Source organism: Phyllostomus discolor, chromosome X, assembly GCF_004126475.2.
Source record: "Phyllostomus discolor isolate MPI-MPIP mPhyDis1 chromosome X, mPhyDis1.pri.v3, whole genome shotgun sequence".
NCBI lineage: Eukaryota > Metazoa > Chordata > Mammalia > Chiroptera > Phyllostomidae > Phyllostomus > Phyllostomus discolor.
In genome coordinates, this window is record NC_050198.1 from 87,704,729 (window position 1) to 87,722,344 (window position 17,616).

Consider the following 17,616-nt stretch of genomic DNA (forward strand, 5'->3'; position numbering starts at 1 on the left):
TCAGATCATTTTATATATTTTTTTTCTTCTGACTCTTCCATAATACTAACTTTTGTTTGAGCCCACTTTCTGCTGAACTTACATTTTAGGATACTAGAAATATTTTAAGGACTTATAACTTCAGAGTACCATAAAGGTAAAAAACCAAAAACCACTTTCTTATATGATATTTGTTTTTCACTAATGTGTCAGGAAAAATGCTTTACTGTTAATAGTGAGAGTGGAGGATAGAACAAATTATGATGATCTATGCTGGTTTCAAATGTAATGTAATTTATCCTTTAAACTAATTTGTGAATGAGGTGAACCTAAGTGTCATGCTAGAAAATATAAAGGAATAAAAAACCTCTCAGAAATGGACAGGCAAACGCCAATCAATTTGCTTGTAGATAGAACAGACTGATGGTTTCCAGATGGTAGGGTGTTTGGGGGACTGAGTGAAAGAAGTGAGGGGATTAGTAAGTACAAATTGGTAGTTACAAAATAGTCACAGGGATAAAAAGCACAGCATAGGGAATATAGTCAAAAATATTATCATAACTATCTATGGTGTCTGGTGGGTACTGGAAATATTGGGGGAGCACTCTGTAACGTATATGACTGTCTAACCACTATGCTGTACACCTGAAACCAATACAAAATAATGTTGTATGTAAAAAAGAAGGAAGTCATGGGAATGGGTGTTGGGCAGGGCAAGGGAGAGCAAGGGGGATAGATAATGGGGACAACTGTAACTAAACAACAATAAACTGAGCAAAATTGTAGAATATAAGATGAACAAACAAAATTCACTTGTAATTTTCTACAACAGTAATGAACAATCATTATTTTGTACTTTGCCATCAGGTGTGACACCATTTACCTATCCTTTCATCTAGTCCAGGAGTGTCAAACTCATTTTCACCAGGGGCCACATCAGCCTCGTGGTTGCCTTCAAAGGGCCAAAATAATTTTAGGACTGCATAAATGTAACTACTCCTTAACTGTTAAGGAGTTGAAATTACACTCGGCCCTTTGAAGGCAATTGCAAGGCTGATGGAGGCTCCTGGTGAAAATGAGTTTGACACCCCTCATCTAGACAATCATTTTTCTCTCTAGTTTGTAAGGCCATAGTAAAGTTCCTTCCTGAATTTAATCAGTAAGTGTGTTAGTGTTGCTGCTGTATCAAACTGATACAAACTAAAGAGGCTTAAAATAACACAAATGTATTATCTTACAATTTTGATGGTCTGAAGTGGACTTGGTTAAAATCAAGGTGTTGTCAAGGCTGAATTCTTCTGAGACTCCAGAGAAAATATCTCCTTGCTTTTTCCAGCTTTCAGAGTGCCAGTGTTCTTTGCCTAGTAATCCCTTCATCAGTCCTGAAAGCATCATTCCAACCTCTGCTTCTACCATCACAGCCATTCTCTGTCTGACCCTAACTCTACTGTTTTCCTTTTACAAAATTGATTGCATTGGACTACCTGAATATTTCACATTAATCTCCCCACCTCAGGACATTAATTTAATCACATCCGCAAAGTACTTTTTGCTATGTAAATTAACATTTTCACAGATTCCAGGGTTCAGGATGTGAGCATACTCGATGGGTCATTATTCAGCCAACCATAATATGTTTTTCTGAGCTCCACACATGTTGGTTCAACAGCATTCCAAGATTTCCCAGACTACTTAGCCTTTCAAGGATTACCGACTGAATCCATTAATTTAATGGCAATGCACTGAATAAATTGATCAGAATATACAAGTAACTGGATATGACAATTTCCTACACCAAAGTTTGGACTCACACAAAGTGACTTCTCTAGAGCAATAGCTTTTCTTAAGAGTATAAGACTTGCCTATTGCTATTCACAATCTTACCTGTTTGGGAACAATGCTTGAAATATTTCACAGACTCTATATGCATTCATTAATGATTCTTTACATATATTTTCACCAAAATAATACTTTGATGGTATGTATTATTTGTATTTTCCCACAATGAAATCAGTAATAATTTTTATTGGTGAATAGAACAAACTGATGCTTAAAGATTCATTTACTTGAACAATGATTGAAATAAAAAAAAAGAAATCAAAAAGAACAGATGAAATGGAAAAAAAAAAAGATTCATTTAGGCTATATTACAACCTGTATTTTCAGAGGCACAGATAGAAGACAGTATAAATACTTTTTTCTAAATTAATGCAATATACAAAAGAGCAATGAATATATATATGTGTATATGTAAAATTTCTGGACCCAAGCCCAACATGGGGGCAGCAGGTTCCTCCACACCAGAAGGGTGTCCAAGAACTCAATTTTGACACTATCAACCCAGAAAAAGCATCAGATTCCAAAGGTAAAGGGTTCAGTCCTACAACTATACTCTGTCGATACACACGCATACTTCAGACACCAGATACAAGACCAGGTTGTTACCTGTATTTCCAACTGAGTCGCTATAAGTCAGGTTTCCACAATCCTCTTCTTGGGTTCGATTAATTTGCTAGAACAGCTCACAGAACTCAAGACACAATTAGTTTACTGTAAAAGGAACAGCTAGATGGAAGATATGTACACGGAGCTCTCTCCAAGGGAGCCTCTCTGACAAAATCTACACATATTCACAAACCCAGAAGCTCTCCAAACTCAGTCCTCTAGGGTTTTTATGGAGGTTTCCTTACATAGTTATAGTCAATTAATTAAATCACTGAGTATTGGCAGATGAATTAAATCTCCAGCCCCTGCCCCCTCCCTGGAGGTCTGGTTTGGGGACTAAAAGTTCCAACCCTCTAATCACTTGGTTGGGTCTCCTGGCAACGAGCCCCACCTTCAGGTGCTTTCCAAAAGTCACCATCAACATAACAAAAGACACTTTTTATCATTCTCAACATTTAGGAAATTCCAGGAGTTCCAGGGGCTGTGAGCGAGGAATTGTGAAGGAAGTCAAATATATAAGAAATATATATTTAATCATTCAGATGATTCTTACAAATCACAATATCTATATTTATGTATCTACATTTCCTGCATTGAAATGTGAAGACATAACCAAGTGTAGAAGAAAAGGAGTCACATGCGAAACCTGGCATGCTCGGGGGAGACATTGGGCTTGCAAGGCAGCCTTACAAACTCAAGAGACCTAAAGGAACCACATAGGATGGTCTGAAATTAAAACTTTATAACTAAAAGCAGTTCATGTGCTATGCCAGTATTTCTCCCTAACAAAAGTCAGTCTTTACCTTAACTGAGCCTGTCTGTTGTCTTTTTGCATCTATGCTAACATACCTTTGGAAAGTCAAATTTCCTTTTTCTGGACCCCCCAAAGCACAGACACCTCACTAGGGGGAGACCACAAATGCCCTCGTTGTTATCATGTTAATTGTTGACTATTAACTATCCCATACTCACCAATGTGAAAGTAAGTGTCCATCATTTTACTTTTTATCTAGTCGCAAAGTTTTCCCTGCATTGCTTTCTCCCACCTCCCTAATCTATCACCAATGGATTTCATGTAACCCACTTAGTCTTCTCTTTTAATTGTAATGTATAAAATAAGGGGCTAAACTGCCATTCTCCAAAGCATTTCTCAGTCCATTAAGATTTTGCTTCCCAGCAACTGTTGTCAGTTTGGCTCAAAAAAAACCAAAAACAAAAACAAAAAAAACCTCACCAAAATTCTCTAGGGGTTTGAATGTTTTTTATGTTTACACAGGCATGTCCAAAAAACAGATATTTTTTCCTAATCCCTACCACACTGAGTTTTCAAAAGGAAGTTTCTCACAACCAAAGGCAAGACAAAAAAGAGGTCACATGCTAAACCTGACAAACTCAGGAGAGGCCTGAATGGTGTATTACAAACTCAGATCTAAAGTAACAAAGGAGGTTGGCCTCAAATTAGAACTTTCTAACTAACAGCAGTTCGTGGCAGGCAGTCATGTCCTAGGGCAGCATTTTTCAGTAACAAAGTTCGGTTTTTACCTTAACTGAGCCTGTCGCTTTATTGCATCTAGGCATACCTAATATGCCTTTGGAATATCAAATTTGCTCCCCAATTCCTCCAAGCACAACCACCAACCAGAGGGGAGACCACAAATCCCCTCATCGTTATTGTTATGATGTTCATTGTTGACTGTTAACTATCCTATCTTCATCTGTGTAAAAAAAAAGTGTCTATTCATTTTACTTTTTATCCAGTCCCAGAGGTTTCCCCAGCCCCTGCTTTGCTTTTTTTCCCCGGCTTCCCTAATCTATCACCAGTGGATTTCATGCAACCCCCTTACATCTTCCCCTTTGATTCTGATGAATGAAATAAGTGGTAAAACTGCTATTTAGTAGAGCACTTTCTCAGTCCATTGAGATTTAGCTTCCCAGAAACTGTCATCAGTTTGACTCAAATTAACAAATAAAATTTCTTACAGGTTTGGATGTTTCTTACGTTGACAAAACTAAAGTTGATTCTAATATATAAAAGTAAATCACTTTTTCAGGAGTTCAGATTCAAAGTTTCATTAATACCTGTGACAATTTCTAGTTGTAAATGTAAAAATATATACAATATCCCACCAATCCCCTGGGCCAGTTGACAACAAGAGTGCTGGGAAATTTACTTCCTTAGTCAGAGATGGTGAAGGAATGTTAGAGGTCTTCTGGCCTAAACTCTAGCTCCTCTCTTTGGGGTATCTGCCCATTTAATAAACATGCCAAAGTGCATTCATTGAATATGCTGAGTTAATAGGGCCAAAGACAGAGACTAAAGCAAGAAGACCCCCTTAGCACATTCTTGGCAGAGCTTTGTTTAGACATTTCCTAAGAGTGCTTGGGGTACTCTTAATTACTTCTGCCCCTCCCCCTTCTCTTCCTCCACTCCCACCCATTGCTGCTTTGCTGGACAGGCTCTCTACTTTCATTTACATACGTATCTGTTTGAACTGTTTTGATATGAAGGAGTCTCTTTATTAAGGCTCTTTATTAAGCTTCAGTTTTATTCTGTGTTGCTACATCCAGAGGACAGAAATCTTGTTATAGACTGTGGACTCCACGTTTCTATGATATCTTCACTCCAGTCTATAACAACTGGGGATTTGCATTACATTACCTTTTCCCTATATATCAAGACACATAACTTATTAATTTTAATTAAATAATATATATTGCTATTTCATTGTTTCTGTTTTTTTGTTTCCATTTGTCTCTCTAAACTGTGAGCCGAGAGGTTTCAGAGCCAGACTTTGAAATGAGTCAGCTGTTCAGAGCTCAGACACCGAAAGAGGTTTCCGTAGCAACGGGAGACGTGTGGGAAAGCCTTATGCACATTTAGCTTAAGAAGCAGGATTTACTGGCTGAGGTGCAAAGCTTCCCCTCTGTCCTGGAGTTATTTTCTTAGCACAGGGATACTTGGTTTTTGTTAGTTTTAAGCTAACATTCAAACATGGTAAAAATTTCTTCTGAATGTAAACTTTGCATTTTGTGGAAATAAATACTGATATTAAATACATACTGTTTCAAAAATAACCATAAAATCAATAAAGCACTGTAAACTAAAGGAGCTAAGTTTTAGTCAATAGTAAATAGCATAAGGCTCTTATTGTTCTGATCACAAACACACACACTGATACAGTGAATTCAATCTGGCAAATGTCTTGCCTCCATCCTTATCTATGAAGTGGTCCTTAAATATATAGAAAATACCTGACACCTAGAGAAGGTTCAGATACCTCTTCTTCCTAGGAGAGATTTCAACTTTTAGACAACCAATCCGTATTTGATCTATTGCCAGCTGATTTGATTGGTTAAAATTGTACTAAGCAAGCCAAGACTTCTGATCTAATTAAATATTCCACTTAACCCTAGGTAGTTGCACTGCGATACTGCTATTGGGTAGAAATGAAAGAATCAGTGTATTTCCACACACGCTCTTGAATTTTGAAGAAGCAACTCTAAGGGCACTCCACTCCAGGAAACTCATTTTTTCTGTGATACAGAAGTCACACATTGCCTGGAATTTTGAAAACCATTAACAAAAGAATCAGTATATTTCCCCATTGAAGGGTACTCCAGGAAACTCATCTTTCTGTAATACAGAAGCTACATATTGCCTGGAGTTTTGAAAACAAAGAACAAAAGGAGTTGTGATCTAAAGAAATGTTGCAATTGGACCATGAGGGTACTTGTAAACAAATTCTGCAATGGAAAATTTTGCAAAATACTCTATCTCAACCTAGGGCTAAACATGGTAATTTTCAAGGCCAGACTTCTCCTCCCATAATCTGTTGAGGTATGGTGAGAAGCTGGTTTATGAGGAATCATTCCTTTCTCTTTATTTCTGTTATCCTGCACACTCTTCTGTCCTCTATAGTCTGTTATCATTCTGAGGCAAGTAGGCTTTCCCTACTATACAGAGTCATTTTGTTGATTTCTAAAATAACCTCATAGACCTGATTGGTGTGGCTCAGTCGGTTGGACAGCATTCTACAAAGCAAAAGATCACTGGTTTGATTCTCAGTCAGGGCACATGCCTGGCTTGTAGGTTTGGTCTGGTCTAGGTGCATGGAAGAGGCAACCGATAGATGTTTCTCTCTCACATTCATGATTCTCTCCCTCTCTTTTTCACTCCCTTCCTCTATCCCTAAAAATAAATACATAAAATCTTTATAATGACCTCATAATTTTTAGCTAAAACCTGCCTCAAATTTGTGGTCATGATTAATTAAAATATTGAATGTCTTTTTTTTAAAGTGGCCATCACTAAAAGCCATGTGGAAGCCGCAATATATATGTAGCACACTAACCCTTATTTCTACATTAATATAATAATATTAAAGCCATAGCTACAGACTCAGCAAGCTACTTCATTCAAGACAAATAGTGTCTCTTGTTTCAAATGAAAGAATTTTTGTGTTGGTTTTCTTTTATTAGATAGGCTCTAAATACAAAGAATGCCTGTAAAACAACTTTTCAAATATAGGTACCATTTTTACTATGGTTCCTGCATTCCATCTTGGAAATGCTGAGATAGTAAAATTAACCCAAATCCCAATTACCAATCTGTTCAGTAATCAATATGTTTTTTAAAAAATTCTCACCAGAGGATGTTTATTGACTTTAGAGATAGAGGAAGGGAGAGGGAGATAGACAGAGGGTAGATAGAGAAGGAGGGAGGGAGGGGAAGAGAGAGAGAGAGAGAGAGAGAGAGAGAGAGAAATATCTATGTGGGAAACATTAATTAGTTGCCTCCCATATGGGCCCCTAACAGAAATCAAATTCCAAAACTTTTGGTATGTGGACAACACTCCAATCAACTGAACCACCCAGCCAGGGCAAGTAATTAATGTTTTAACAAATACATGACACATACTTTGTGCTGAGTACATGCTTGTTGAATGAGTAAATGATGAATGACTGAATGAATAAACATCCCCAGTTGTTTTTACCAGTCTCTCTGATACACTTATCCTCCATCCAATCTTCCTAAATTGGGAGTATTAACCAATTCATCATACTATGGCTTCACATATCACACACATTTCTAATTTGATCTTTTCATTTGGCTCCCAGTGCTAGCTAACAGATCTGCCTGGATACTAGACATGTCTTCTTGACTTGTGAGCTCTTCTCCCCCAAAAGCTTATATCTGTAAGTGAACTCCCTTTTCTGTAACTACCTCTTCCAATCAAATTCTGTTCTATTTTTTAATAATTCTGTCCCTGTTAAAAACAGTTTTATTTTCTTAAGCTATTCAGGCTTAAAATTTTCAATAATCTTTGGTGTTTCCTACTCATATAACTCTCATTCCATTAGTCACAAACTCTATCCATTTTCTTTCAAAATGCCTGTCATTTTCATCCGAATTATTTCTCTTCTCTATGCTTGATTCCAAATATTTATCCCCTCACCCATGGATTACTGCAACAGCCTCCTAAGCCAAGCCCCCAGTTCCAAATTCTTCCTCATCCAAATAATCTCCACTGCTTTTCCTGTCTGCTGTCTCCTACAGCATTTATAATTTGTCTCTCAGTTTAGCACTGAATCACTTAGTTTTACACTAGTCCTCTTTGCTGTGTGTAAAGCTTATTTCTACAATGTATTATAAACCTAAAGGCATGCATAACACCTTAAACTAGCCTGTATTTCTTACAGCCGTGAGCATGGTGTGACCACTCAAAAAACTAAGAAGATATATGAGTAAAAAAATAATAGAAAGCAGAGTATAGAAAACAGACAATAAAAGTATAAAATAAGCAAAGAGGAAATAAAGAGGGGGTTATGTGAAAATAACCTCATAGGACTGACATCTCCCAACCTTGTCCCATCCCTACCTCTCTTCTACTGGCCCCAGTGGAGCATTTACCAGGCCTCTATTCTTTTTTTTAAGGTTTTATTTATTTATTTTTAGAGAGGGGAAGGGTGGGAGAAAGAGAAGGAAAGAAATATCAATCTGTGGTTGCCTCTCATGCACCCCCTACTGGGGGCCGGCAACCCAGGCATGTGCCCTGACTGGGACTCAAACCAACAACTCTTTGCTTCACAGTCTGGTGCTCAATCCACTGAGCCATACCAGCCAGCACTACCAGGCCTCTAAATCTTAATCTTGTATGAATAATCTGAAAGGCAGGAAGCAATGGCAGAAGTGAGCTTTTAGCCTTAGCATCAAAATAAGACCCATAGCAGAGCTGATACCTTGGCTGGAATAGTAAATTTTGAGGTTATCTGGAAAGACATTGGGAAATGAAGTATCTTTGCTAAAGAAACCATAAAGCCTCTAGTTTCTCTTGCTAGGACCACCACCAAAAGCTTTTGAGAATTTCATATCCCTACTTTACCACACATTTCCACAGAACATCTCAAATAACAATGCCTTATGCTTGTATACTGGGTTAACCAGTAGAGGTTTAGATATGCTTTAGTAACATATAGCTCCAAAATCTCAGAGATGCAACAATTTATTTCTCACTCATGCAAAGTCAACTGAAGGTCATTTGGCAGGTGTGATTTCCCTCCACTTAGTAACTCAAAGATAGGTTTTCCTTCCATTTTATGCCACTATCTCAACATGTTGTCTTCATGGTTACTAAGGAAGAGGAATAGAGAGCTCAGAGATAGCATATGAACTCTTAATGCTTCGACTTAGCAGTGACACATGTCACACCTACTCATAGCCCATTAACCAGAGTATTCACACAGTCTTAATGTAACTAAAATCATATTGGGCTCTACAGCGGAGCACACAGAAAATTGCAAGAGCACTAGTGTCTTCCACACACTTTATGTTATCCAAACAATTTGGCATCTATTTCTCCTTGATTTCCACAATTCTATGAGGTCTCTGGAGCTGACAGCAGCTCCTTTGTAAAGATATAGCAACCAAGGCCCAGAGGTAGCAAAGGTGACTTTTCTGAGGTTCCAAATTTAGTTAGCAACAGAAATGGAATTAGAAACTGGGAACTCTTTGTGCTTTAAACAATTTCCTCCTGAGAGGAAAAAAATCAAGGACCAGGAGCAAGCCAATAAAATGATGATGCTCAACTTACTTCATACACAGCCACTTTCAGCCAAAATAAAAAATGCTTCTCTTGCCCTGGCTGGTGTGGCTCAGTGGATTGAGTGCTGGCCTGTGAACCAAAAAGTCATTGATTCGATTCCCAGTCAGGGCACAAGCCTGGGTTGCAGACTAGGTCCCCCATTGGGGAGCATGCGAGAAGCAACCACACATTGATGTTTCTCTCCATCTCTTTCTCTTTCTTTTCCATTCTCTAAAAATAAATAAATAAAATCTTTTAAAAAGGAAAAAAAATAATTTTCTTCAGAATGTGTTAATAGTAACTTTTAAAACATTTATTCAGAATATATTTTATTTTATTTTTTTAAGATTTTATTCATTCATTTTTACAGAGAGGGGAAGGGAGGGAGAAAGAGAGGGAGAGAAACAATGTGTGATTATCTCTTGTGCGCTCCCTACTGGGTACCTGGCCTGCAACCCAGGCATGTGCCTGAGCAGGAATCAAACCAGTGACCTTTCAGTTCTCAGGCTGAAGCTCTATCCACTGAGCCACACAAGCCAGGGCTATTTGGAATATATTTTAAAGAGGCTATCAGATGTTTGGCTGTTTCTAACTAAACCATGGACCTCCTTATACTGTCAAAAAAGAAAGAAAATCTCTATTGACCAAAAGCAATGTGCACCACAAAGCCATTTAAAGGAAACAGTAGAGAAAGAAAATGTTGTTGAACTGAAATGAAATCCAATCAGAGAAAGATTAATATTAAATATGTGGTCTTGTGTCATGGTCATTTGATATTATACACACACCCATGAATATACTATATGCCATACAGATAAGTGGTTAAGTAGACTTCCAAATAATGTATGTGTTTCAGTCTCATTTATTACTGTGATTCTCCTTGTATTCACCTCTCCTATACCCATATTAGTATGCCCCTGATGTAACATGTCACATTGTTTTGCATTGATGTGCTTGTTTCTTCCCTTCACCCAATTATCGTTTGTTACTGTCACAATACATAGTGAAATGCTCTTGCTTCTCTTGTTCCCCCTTTGACAGTTCCTCAGCTCTAGTTAAGCACTTCCATGTTCCTCAATGCTCTGCCCTAGGTCTTATTTTCTTCTCAATCTATACTCTCCTCTTGGGAAATGTCATCTACTCCCATGAATTTAAGTACCAACTATATTGTGTTTTTTTTTAATATTGTGCTATTTTTAATTCTTATTTATTTTAGATTTTATTTATTTATTTTTAGAGAGGGAAGGGAGGGAGAAAGAGAGAGAGAAACATCAATGTGCGGTTACTGGGGGCCGTGGCCTGCAACCCAGGCATGTGCCCTGACTGGGAATCGAACCTGTGACACTTTGGTTCACAGCCCATGCTCAATCCACTGAGCTATGCCAGCCAGGGCTAAGTACCAACTATACTGTAATGATAACCCAATCTCTGCTTTTAAGTGTTAGATCCATCACTCTTGCTATAGGACCTCTCTCCTCTGCTCCTGGAGTTCAAAATATTTCCAGCTGACCCAGTTATCTTCCTTACCACCCAAAACAGCCACTGCTCCTATGTTCCCTAGTTCTTTGAATGCCACCACTATCTAACCAATGACTCAAGCCAGCTATCTAGGAGTCATTTCTCCTCCTTCCTATTATCCACCATAATCAATCACTAAATCCTGAACACCTTAATTTCTTAAATCCATAAAATTTCTTTTTATCTTTACTTTCACTATATTAATCATGACACTATCACCTCCCAACTAGAGTACTCCTAATGTTTCCTTTGCTATCCCATTTTCCATACTTTAAAGGATTCTTCTAAAATACCAGTATTATCTTGTGATTGCCATATGTAAAAGTAATCAATTATCTGTTATTATTAGGTGTTTTGAGTACACTAAGATTAAAAAATATGATTTTTAAAAATATTTTATTTATTTTTAGAGAAAGAGGAAGGTAAGAAAAACAGGGAGAGAAACATCAATGTGTGGTTGCCACTCACACGCCCCCCTACTGGGGACCTGGCCCACTACCCAGGCATGTGCCCTGACCAGTAATCTAACTGGCCACCCTTTGGTTCTCAGGCCGGCACTCAATCCACAGAACCATACCAGCCAGGGCTGCTTTTTATTTTTTAGGAGCTTCAAATTTAGATGAGTATAGTTTTACGGACTGAATGTTTATGTCCCTCCAAATTCATATGTTGAACCGTTTTCCCAATGTGGTGGTAATAGGAGGTGAAGCCTTTGGGAGATAATTAGATCATGAGAGTAAAGCCCTCATCAATAGGATTAGTGCCCTTATAACAAGAGGTCAGATAGCTACTAGCTCTCTTTCTGTCATGTGAGAACACAATGGAAGTCAGCAGTCTACAAACCAGAAGAACCCTCATTGTAACCTGACCACGCTGGCACCACGCTGATATCAAACTTCCAGTCTCCAGAAGTGTGATATCTAAATTTATGTGGTGTTTATAAACTACTCAGTCTATGACGCTTTGTTATAGAATCTGAACTAAGACAGGGGAAGATGGAAAAAATAGTCTAAATTCAGTTAAGGTTTTTGGATATAAATACCAGAACAAACTCTGGCTCACTTAATAGAGAAACATTTATTGAAAGGATATTGGATAGATGACAGAACCAGTAGGAAGTCTGGCAAAGTAGGTTCAGAAACACTCAAGAACCAAAGGAAATTAGGCAGTGAGAAATACAGGAGCAGCTGGTGTTGGCAACACTACCACTGGCCACTTGATTCTACTACCTCAGTGTACAAGCTCCAATTTTCCCTCTTTCTTTGCATGATTCCTTCAGAACTCAAGATCCTTGGAAGGAGTATTCAATTGGTAAAGTCTAGGTTATATACATACATGATCATGTGCCAGGAAGAAAAAGGCACTTTGTTACCTGAGCACTTCAAACTCCACAATGGAGATGAAGCTCTAATTTCCACCAAGACTCACTGGTGTCAGATACTCTCAGAATAGAATGGTTGTTTATGTATTAGGAAGCAAAAAATGACACTGTATATGAGTATAATCAAGTTTATAATTCTTACCCAAAAACCTTAGAAACAGATATAGTTCAGAATTTATAAATTTTCAGACTTAGAACAGCACTAAGACCTATATACTGCCTTTTAAAAACACACTGACTGAAATTTGGGGAAATAGTTCATTATTAGACACATTTATATTTCTGAACTGAAATACATGAATATTAACACTAAACTGAGATACAGTAGTCCAGAAATATTAAATCAAAATTTCCAGAGATAAACAACTCATATGTTTGAAATTGCACACCCTGTACGCTGTCTAGCCGTGTCCCACTTGGAACATGAATAATCCTTTAGTCCAGTGCATCCAGTATGTATACACTACCTTCCTGTTAGTTACTTAGTAGCCATTTAGGTTATCAAATGGACCATTGCAGTATCTCAGTGCTTGTGTTCAAGTAACCATGATTTTACAGGCACATCTCAGAGATATTGCAGGTTTGGCTCCAGACCACTGCAATAAAGCAAATATCCCAATAAAGTGAGTCATAAAATTTTTTTGTTTCCTAGTGTAAGTCATTAAGTGTACAATAGCATTATGTCTAAAAAACAATGTACATACATTAATTTTAAAATATTTTATTGCTAAAAAATGCTAACCATCATCTGAGTCTTCAGTGAGTCAATGTTTTTGTTGGTGGAGGGGGTCTTGCCTGAATGTTTATGTAAACACAGTATCTGTGAAGTACAGTACAGCAAAGTGCAATATAATGAGGTATGCCTGTGCTTAATAATGACACCAAAGCACAAGAATGGCGATGTTTTGGATATGCCAAAGGGAAGCTATAAAATGCTACCTTTAACTGAGAGGTGAGTACAGTACAATAAGGTATTTTGAGAAATACCACATTCATATAACTTTTATATTACAGCATATTGTTAGAATTGTTCTATTATGTTATTAATTATTGTTGTTAATCTCTTATCATGCCTAATTTATAAGTTAAACTTTATCATAGGTATACATGTAGAAGGAAAATGTAGTATATACAGGATTCGGTACTATTCGTGGTTTCAGTCATCCACTGGGGATCTTGGAACATATCACCCACAGATAAAGGGGGCTACTATAAAGACTAGAGAAAGTCTCAAATCACATCAGGTTAGATTTTACTACTATATAAGATGAGGTGAGTTCTGGTTTTTCTAATAAATTTTGAAAAATTTTCTATTATCATACCTTTGGAGATTTGAGAATTTCAAGAGAAAGGACTTCTGTCATGACTGGCACACATAGGGCAACTTGATTGCTCTATGTGCAGAATCAACATCAAAGAGATTTCAGAAGTGTGATTTTTTGGTACCCAGACAGCTAGTGATCATTGGCCCTGGCACATGAAAAAAAAAAAGAAAGAAAGAAAGAAAAAAGAAAAGGAAAGGAAAGAGAAGAGAAGAGAAGAGAAGAGAAGAGAAGAGAAGAGAAGAGAAGAAAAGAAAAGAAAAGAAAAAAGCAAAGAAAAAAGAAAAGATTGGCCTATCAGTATTAGTACCATAAAAAACTCATGGAAGTTTTTGGAGAAAGGAAAGTTGATTATTCTGAAGGGATCAAAGATAACTTACTGAGTAATGAACCCAATCTAATATAAAGAACAGATAAAATTTGAATAAACCTGAGTGAGGAAGGACATACACTTTAGAAGACACAGCATGAGAAAAAAAAACGTGGATGGAGAAACAAGGAAATGTGAAGAATAGCTTAGGTCAAGTTTCAGGGTCTGTGAAGGCAAAGAATAGGATATAGCCTTGAAAGGTAGAGCAAATCATAGAGAACCTGATTAAGTGGTTAATTTTATTCTTCAGACAATGGGGAGTCATTGAAAGTTTTTGAGTACGGAACTGTAAGATCAGAGCTATGCTTCTGGAAGTTTAATCTGGTTGTATTGTGTCATTTTCAAATAATTTATATAAATAAGTTTTATCTGATGTCACAGAAGGTGTTTAATTTATACAATTGAAATCCATTTTCCCTTGTCCTTGTCTCAGTAAAGATAAACAGCCGCTCAACACCACCAGGTCAATATTCCCATACTTGCAGAACATCTTAATTCAATTGCCTACTAAGAAGTATTGAACAATTGTCAGGACACTTGTGAGGAACTACGTTATTAGTGTAACATAAACTAAAAATAAACACATAATGCAGAATACTGGACTTTAAATATTAATATTTAACCACTTCTTCAGTTGTTGCTTTTTAAAAAGATTTTACTTATTTTTAGAAAGACGGGAGAGAGGGAGAGAAACATCAATGTGTGGCTGCCTCTCACGTGCCCTCCATTGGGGACCTGGCCCGCAACCCAGGCATGTGCCCTGACTGGGAATCAAACTGGTGACCTTTTGTTTTGCAGGGCAATGCTCAATCCACTGAGCCATACCAGCCAGGGCTGTTGTTTATTTTGTTTAATGACCTGATTATTAGCATGCCAGATGATGACAAAATAAGTTAATTACAACCATTCCATGTGAGAAACATAGTTAAAGAGAAGATCAACTCCAACAAACATTTATTATGCATTTGGTGGGAGCCAGACATTATCCTAAGCAATTTATGAACCTGATACTCGTGTCAAGAGTGAACTATTTCTTCACCATACACCAAGAAACCAATCTCTCTCCATTTCCTCTTTACCCCAAATTATACCCTCCTTTCTTGGATACAAAACAGAACTTCCAGTTTTGACACTATTTTGTCCTTAGCAGCAGGAACAGGTAGCTTTCATTTCAAAGTGTCTCTAATCACAGCTACCACAGAAGTCAGAGTGGCTATATATCAAAGACCATTGGCTGTGCCGAGCTGATTAGCAGCCAAAAGCACAAAAGAAATGCATCCTCAGCACATTTTTGTAATATTAGCCCATTATTTCCCACTAAGTGTGATCTATAAAGGCATCTTCATGACCTCAACCCTCACTATTACATTTGGCTCCATGGTACTGTCCTCCCTATAAGCTGTCACCTGCAAATTCTTCCATAACACACATAGGCCAGTTATGGTTGAGATTAAACTGCAGAATATTTTTCTCTGTGGGCTAGAACATTTCCAGAAATTAAGAGTTTTAAAACCTGGCCAGGTAGTTTAGTTGGTTGGAGCATCGTTCTGATAGGCCAAGGTTGTGGGTTCAGTCCCAGTCAGGGCACATATAAGAACCAACCAATAAATGCATAAATAAATAGAACAACAAATTGATGTCTCTCTTTCTCTCCCTCAATCAATCAATAGAAGTTTTAAGAATAAGTTGTTTTAAAACAGTTTATATTTTTCCAATATCATTAAAATACTGTATAATCCATCTGTTCAAATCCCACAATCCCTCCCTATCTTCAACTAATTATCCAAAGTCACTCCACCTTTTTAAAAAATATATTTTATTTATTTATTTTTAGGCAGAGGGGAAGGGAGAGAGGGAAACATCAATGTGTGGTTGCCTCTCACACGCCCCCTACTCGGGACCTGGCCAGCAATCCAGGCATGTGCCCTGACTAAGGATTGACCTGGTGACCCTTTGGTTTGCAGATTGGCAACTCAAAACACTGAGCCACATCAGCCAGGGTTTTTCTACATTTGTTAAAGATTTAACTTATTTATTTTTAATGAGAGGAGAGTAAAGGGAGAAAGAGAGGGAGAGAAACATGGATCAATTGCCTCTTGCATGCCCCCTACCCAGGCATATGCCCTGATCAGGAATCGAAGCAGCGACCACTGAACCACACCAGTCAGGGCTCTACCTTCTTTTTTTAGGAACTTTCCTTGCTATCCAAGATCCATTTAATATCTATATGCTGATGACTTCAAAATTTTTTATTTCCAAAGCAAATCTGTTCTCTGACCTCCAGAAACCTTCAGTCCCTCTATCTACTTGGTATTCAAATTGTAAAGGTATTTCTTTTTTTTAATATATTTTATTGATTATGCTATTACAGTTGTCCCATTCCCCCCCTTCACTCCCCTCCACCCTTTACACCCTCTCCCACCCATATCCTCCACTTTAGTTCATGTCCATGTGTCATACTTATGAGTTCTTTAGCTTCTACATTTCCCATACTATTCTTGCCCTCCCCCTATCTATTTTCAACCTACATTCTATGCTACTTATTCTCTACACCTTTTCCCCCTCTTTCCTCCTCCCACTCTCCTGTTGCTAACCCTCCATGTGATCTCCATTTCTGTGGTTCTGTTCCTGTTCTAGTTGTTTGCTTAGTTTCTTTTGGTTTTGCTTTAGGTGTGGTTGTTCATAATTGTGAGTTTGCTGTCCTTTTACTATACATGTTTTTTCTTTATCTTCTTTTCTTAGATGAGTCCCTTTAGCATTTCATAAAATAAGGGCTTGGTGATGATGAACTCCTTGAACTTGACCTTATCTGAGAAGCACTTTTTCTGCCCTTCCATTCTAAATGAGAGCTTTGCTGGATAGAGCAACCTGGGATATAGGTCCTTGTCTTTCATGACTTGGAATATTTCTTTCCAGCCCCTTCTTGCCTGCAAGGTCTCTTTTGAGAAATCAGCTGACAGTCTGATGGGAACCCCTTTGTAGGTGACTGTCCCCTTATCTCTTGCTGCTTCTAGGATTCTCTTCTTCATTTTTACCTTGGCTAATGGAATTATGATGCGCCTTGGTGTGTTTCTTCTTGGGTCCAACTTCTTTGGGGCTCTCTGTGCTTCCTGGATTTCTTTGAAGTCTATTCCCTTTGCAAGATTGGGGAAGTTCTCCTTTATTATTTGTTCAAATAACTTTTCCACTTGTTGCTCTTCCTCTTCCCCTTCTGGTACCCCTATAATTAGGATGTTGGAATGTTTAAAGATGTCCTAGAGGCTCCTAAGCTTCTCCTCATTTTTTTGAATTTTTATTTCTTCATGTTTTCCTGCTTGGTTGTTTTTTGCTTCCTTCTGGTCCACTCTATTGTTTTGAGACCCAGTTTCCTTCCCATCACTATTGGCTCTCCGTGCATCTTCCTTCATCTCTTTTATGGTAACCTGCATTTTTTCATCAAATTTGTGCCCAAAATCAACCAATTCTGTGAGCTTCCTGATAACCAGTGTTTTGAACTGTGCATCTGATAGATTGGCTATT

General features: G+C 37.7%; 1 non-coding gene across 1 annotated transcript; it reads left to right on the top strand.

The window, feature by feature from the left end:
• The first annotated feature begins 13,751 nt into the window (after positions 1 to 13,751).
• LOC114505871 lies at positions 13,752 to 13,886 on the top strand. The gene has a single exon (XR_003685326.1). It is a non-coding gene; the product is annotated as a U11 spliceosomal RNA (small nuclear RNA).
• The last annotated feature ends 3,730 nt before the right edge of the window (positions 13,887 to 17,616 follow it).